This window comes from Limulus polyphemus, unplaced genomic scaffold (assembly GCF_000517525.1).
Source record: "Limulus polyphemus unplaced genomic scaffold, Limulus_polyphemus-2.1.2 Scaffold298, whole genome shotgun sequence".
NCBI lineage: Eukaryota > Metazoa > Arthropoda > Merostomata > Xiphosura > Limulidae > Limulus > Limulus polyphemus.
Genome location: NW_013665908.1, coordinates 1 through 6,144, shown reverse-complemented (window position 1 = coordinate 6,144; position 6,144 = coordinate 1).

The window sequence follows — 6,144 nt, the reverse complement described above, 5'->3', positions numbered from 1 at the left end:
TTGATATAGTTTTAAACAGCACACGTTTCCTACTATACCCATCTTATTAAGACGTCGTATAAAATATTTTATAACTAGATGTTTCTTGATATAGTTTTAAACAGCACACGTTTCCTTCCAAAATGGTTGTTCTTCACTGATTTTGGTCATAAAAATACAGTTTTAGTATTAATTATCTATTGTTGACTATTATGGATTTCCTATAAGGATCTACATCTGGTCATTTTTACCTTTGGTTAGTTACTTGAAAAAAATTATCTAGCAATAAGAATAATTTTGATATTGATTTAAATGACTGCGAGAAGTATAAAAATAGTTATTTTTTATCAATAGATTACGTACGACCTCTAAAAATAGTTCAGTCCTACTTGCCTATATTATTCAATGATATTTTGTTTGAAATATCTTTTCTAACTCACTACACCAATAAATTTAAAAAACACAAGTTTTAAAACTGTTCTTTCAACAAGATCTAAGGTCACTTCTATTAAGGTAAATAAAATAACGACCTATATCTCCAGAATATAGCTTTATAAAGATATAGTTCGTAATAAACTCCAGTCAAAAATCATACTTTAAGCTTACGTTTTGCTGATTAATCTTATTTTGCCATTATCCTTAATCAACTAAACTAGACAGTGCTGTCATTCGGAATGTTAAATAACTACAATTTTTTATATGAGTCATAAAGTTTACATTATCAACGTTTACTGTCAGATCGGAGATAACCATACACACCAAGATGGGGCTTGTTAATAGTGTATGGTTCTTAAGAGAAAAGTTTTAGCCGACCATGAAGGATTATATTCTTTCGTGGCTGTCATTTGCAAGAGAAACGTAGATATAGACTCAGGAGGACTTGTTTCAAATACAATGTTAAATAAACTTCTTGGAATGAAAATAAATATACTTCATCTGCTAAGTTAGTCGATACTAAACAGATGCTGTGAATAAAGAACGTTTTTGCCAATTCTTAACACAGAGTTGTCACTTTGATTTAGAACGAACATTCTTGAAAAAGACACCCCAACTAAGTCGTGATACGTGATCTTATTACTTCTAATAGATAGAGTTTCAGAATTATCAGCAGAAAACAATGAAAAACTAAACAAGTAAACTGAATTAAAAACAAAGTAACCAAACAAGATCTTACTAACTCCAGTTAAGCATAAACGTTTTTCGTATTACTCTAACGTTACTCAAACATTATTTTTACCGTATAAGTTTCGAGTTTTGAAATTTTAGATCTAAAGTTCACATTTTTCCTTTAGACTATTCGAATTCACGTTATCGCGCATTAATTTTACCTGTGAACTAAAATGAAACCACATTCTGCTCTTTTTTTACACGTTTTTCACACTCAACTTAGACAACATACTTGGTTTCTGCGAGTTGTATGTGTTTGTTTGTTTGTTTTTTTAATTATGCACAAAGCTACACAAGAGTTGTATGTGACGGATTTATTATTATACATTTATTTTAATATCGAAGTTTGTTCAAATTATTTATATTTAAAAATGTACATAACTTATACTGTTAAATATGTATTGCGAAACTCCCGCCTATCCTCTAAAGTTGTAGAAGATTCTTGAGTGTAAGAATCAACACTATATTTGTGTGTACGTAAACGCTAGTGTTAGCGTCAGTACTGTTACGTAAAACTGAAATTTCGAGAAACTCTCCACACACCTATAAATATAACCAATGCCACGCGCCAAAGATAAAAAAAAACAGTATATATTATTGGTGTGCTATAGTTGGCATACTATAAACTTTGGATGCTATAATTGTGATTAACGCTTATTAATCGTGAATTTCAGATATATTGACCAGTTTCGAATATTACAAATCATTCACATCAGACATTAATACTTTTACGAAAACATTACCTAAAGTCACCGGTAGGAAAAATCGGCGCGTGGCTAGCTAGTTCCCTATTAACTGAATTGTACCTACGTCAACTCGAAAGTAACTTGCTCATTGTGAACCCTCGATAAGATATCAAAGAATTCTTTATATTGCTTGTAAAACTTTTGTATATAAATCATTGTTTGTAATAATCGTTGTTGTAAATTGTATTATTATTTGTATATTAAAATATATTTGTATTAAAAAAGCAAATATCACAAATTGGAGATATATCGGCATTTACTTAACTACTAAATCTAAATTACAAGTTAACTCAGTTTTAGGCTATTTGAAATTGTAATACGTAAAATAATAAATTGGGGGCTCGTGTCCGAGATTTGAATCAGAAACAAAATTCGATCTAAATTTAAATTTAAATCATAATTCAATTTGTATCCACCAGTGCCAGCAAGATTTGATCATGTCTGATTATAAAGATTTTCTTGAATCACCCTCCCTCGAACAACTAGAAAGATATAACAAAAATGAATTGCTCGAAATTGTCAAAATTTTAGAAATAGAAGTTAAAAGATCAATGAGAAAAAAATTAGCTAAAAAAGCGCATTATCGTATCGACGATATGTTGCCTGAGGAAGCATTACAAGAATACTCTAGTATACCCACTAGCCAATTGAGGTTAAGTGATAAAGATAAGTTAGAGACCTAGTTAAAACTCAAACAACTCGAGCTTGAACAACCTCGTATAAAAGCCGAGAAAGAGAAAGCACAAGCTCGTATCGAAACTGAAGGAGAAGATAAACGTCTCGCAGCCGAAAAAGCTCGCATTGAAGCGGAAAAAGAAATTAGGCTGAAAGAAATGGAAACTAGACTCAACTCCGATCGACCAAGGCAAAATGACAACTTTGAACTTAATCGATTTGTTAAAGTACCACCATTTAATGAAAATGAAGTTGATAAATATTTCTAACATTTTAAGAAGGTTGCCCAAACCGTGGAATGGCCCACCGAAAAATGGTCATTATTATTATTACAAAGTGTTTTAACTGGTAAAGCACAAGAAGCTTATGCCGCTTTCTCTCTAAAAGATTGTATGAATTATGATAATGTTAAAGCAGTTATTCTTATAGCATACGAGTTGGTACCGGAGGATTATCGCCAAAAGTTTCGAGGTTATCGCAAACAAGATAATCAAACTTATATGGAAATTTGTCCATGAAAAAGAGGTTTATTTTGGTCGATGGTGCAATTCTATGCATATTGGCAATAGTTTCGACAAACTAAGACAATTATGTCTAATTGAGGAATTTAAACGTTGTGCACGTGACGACTTCAAAACTTACTTGGATGAAAAGAAAGTTGAAACAATACAGGAAGCAGCTGCCCCTTCCGATGATTACACTTTAACACATAAAATCATTTTTCATAAAAAGAAATTCCTACCATCTCAGCAAAAACCTGTATCTGTTCAATCCTTCTAAAAATGCAGGTCCTGTAGTTCTAAATCTTCTGACAGTCAATATAAAACTTCATCAAAACCATTAAGGCCTGTCTGCCATTTTTGTAAAAAAAAAATGGTCTTGCTATACCCTATTGTTGGTGTTCGAAAAAGAAAAACGAAAAGGAGGCAACACCCTGTGCGTTTGTGTCCACATATGGATGTAGTTTTACCAGATCACCCGATGTTGTTGATTTGGCCTCTGATATAAAGGCTGATGTAGTCAGAGAGGAATTTAGACCTTTTGTGTCTGTTGGTTCTGTGTCTTTGGCAAATGACACTGCCAATCCCATACCCATACGTATTCTATTCTACGTGATACTGGGGCGACTCAATCATTTTTGTTAGAAGGTATATTGTCTTTATATCCGAGTTCTGCCACTGGTGAGTCTGTTATTGCTCAGGATATTGAGGGTGGCTTTGTTAATGTTCCTCTTCATAACATTTATTTACCATCAGACCTAGTTTCGGGACCTGTTGTGGTTGGAGTAAGACCTACTCTACCAATTAAGGGTGTATCATTGTTGTTGGGAAACGATTTGGCTGGGGGAAAGTTGTTGCCGAACCTAAAATGTTTAGTAAGCCGATCACTGTTTCATCTAAGGATGATAATGTCGTTGGTGAGAATACCGATGTGTTACCCTCGTATGCTGTAACTCGAGCTCAGGCTACGAAATTAAGCCAAAAACAAATGATAAAAAGATAAATAAAACAGCAAATATCATGAATTGGAGATATATCGGCACTTGCTTAACTACTAAATCTAAATTGCAATTTAACTCCGTTTTAGGCTATTTGAAATTGTAATACGTAACACGTAGGGAAGTAAGAAAATCTTTCTCTGGTTTATTCAGTCTCTATAAGAAAATTACTCACATCGAATATACAAAATGTAATCCCGGGGCACCCGAAATTTGTAGTTTCCAACAGAACGAAATTCCATATTTTTGAACACCGTAAGTCGATGTAATTTCTTTTTCGAATTATTTATATTGTAATAGCTTCCAATAAACTCAATTTATTATACCAATGTATTATTGGAGTAAATATATCAATAAACATAAAGAGATTTCTTTAAAAACTGGTCACCTGAAGTCCACAAATTACTTTCCTGCAACAACTATTTCAAAATTTTGACTATTGGCCAATCTATCATAAAGGTCATGATTAACCAAAACGTCTTACGGTGACGCAATATACACTTTTTATTCATTTTTTCTAATGTGAACAGAATTTGAATATAGACTATTATATTCGATTTCTTGTTCATACGTTTTATGATATTTCTGACATAGAAAACAGTCCAAACGTTTTGTACATTAATAGTTCGAATTGCTTCCACGATTAGGTAATTGAAACACAGTTCTATCAATCATACGTAGAATGAACGCAAACCTTTAAACTGAAACACCCATTTGAACAAGGATTTTATCATACTTACTTTCTTATATATATATTTTAAATACGTTACTTAAAACTCGTAATATGTATAATTTGTGAACCTTAACTTTTGCTTGCTAGGTGGATATAGGGGTTGATAGATGGAGCTAAATTTTTAAAGAGTACTGCAAGACGACCAAGCTTACAGCTGGTGCACGTGATATTGTCTCATCTATCAAAGTTAACGTCAGTGGTAAATGGCAATAAGAGCTGGACCCACAAGTTAGCGATTTTTCTGTTGATAGAAGAGGCCGAAATTACAAATGGAATCAGTTGATCCTTTCTCGCTGATGAAGTGACAAAAACGTGGGAAACGTGAATCCTGGTGGTAGAGTGAAATTTAATTCATGATTATTCTTCCAAAATTTCTCCCGCCAGAATACATAATAAAACTTGAGTCTAGCTTTATGGAATTAATCCTCATATATTTTGCAAATCTCAAGTCAGAGCCTTTTGGGAATTAAGGGAATATATTATAATAATTCATGATCCAAATAAAAAATTCTTCCCACTACCTGTTAAATTTCTTTAAAAGTATACGTCGGACACATACATGTCAGAATTACCTACCAAATAACCCACATCTAATCAGTAGCATATATTTAGTTCAAGATCGTATTCTATTCTAAAACCTTAGCAAGAATTGTCATGAGCTCAACTATTATATTTCTATAAATCATGATGTTAATAGAAGCAACAAATGCTTGTAAAACACTATTGTTTATCCGCTATTACTTATGTCATTATCTATGTTTTTCACTTGCTGTTTTTGTCGGTTAACACGATTACTTACTTCCGATAGTGAAATTAATGGTTTAAGACTCTTAATATTATTACAATAATATAATACCTCTTCCCTCAGTTTTGTAGTTTGTGATATTATCATAATGGCGATAAGGCATCATCCCTCCGCCTTGAGATTTTTTTAGATTATCATTCTGAAATTAACGTTTCAACCTACCGAATCGAAGTTAATCCGATTATCACACTGGCGTAATCCATTACTCCTCTGTTGCGAAATTTATCAGATTACTAGGCTGACGTTAAACTTCCACTTCCTAACCACAGTGAGTGCGCTTACTTTATCAGGTGGTGTTCTATAATTACAGTAAAGTGTGCTTACTTGTATCAGATGATGTTCGATAACTACAGAAAAGTGCATTTACTTGTATTAAGTGGTGTTGGATAATAACAGTAAAGTGTGCTTACTTGTATCAGGTGGTGTTGAATAACTACAGAAAAGTGCATTTACTTGTATTAAGTGGTGTTGGATAATAACAGTAAAGTGTGCTTACTTGTATCAAGTGGTGTTGGATAATTACAGTAAAGTGTGCTTACTT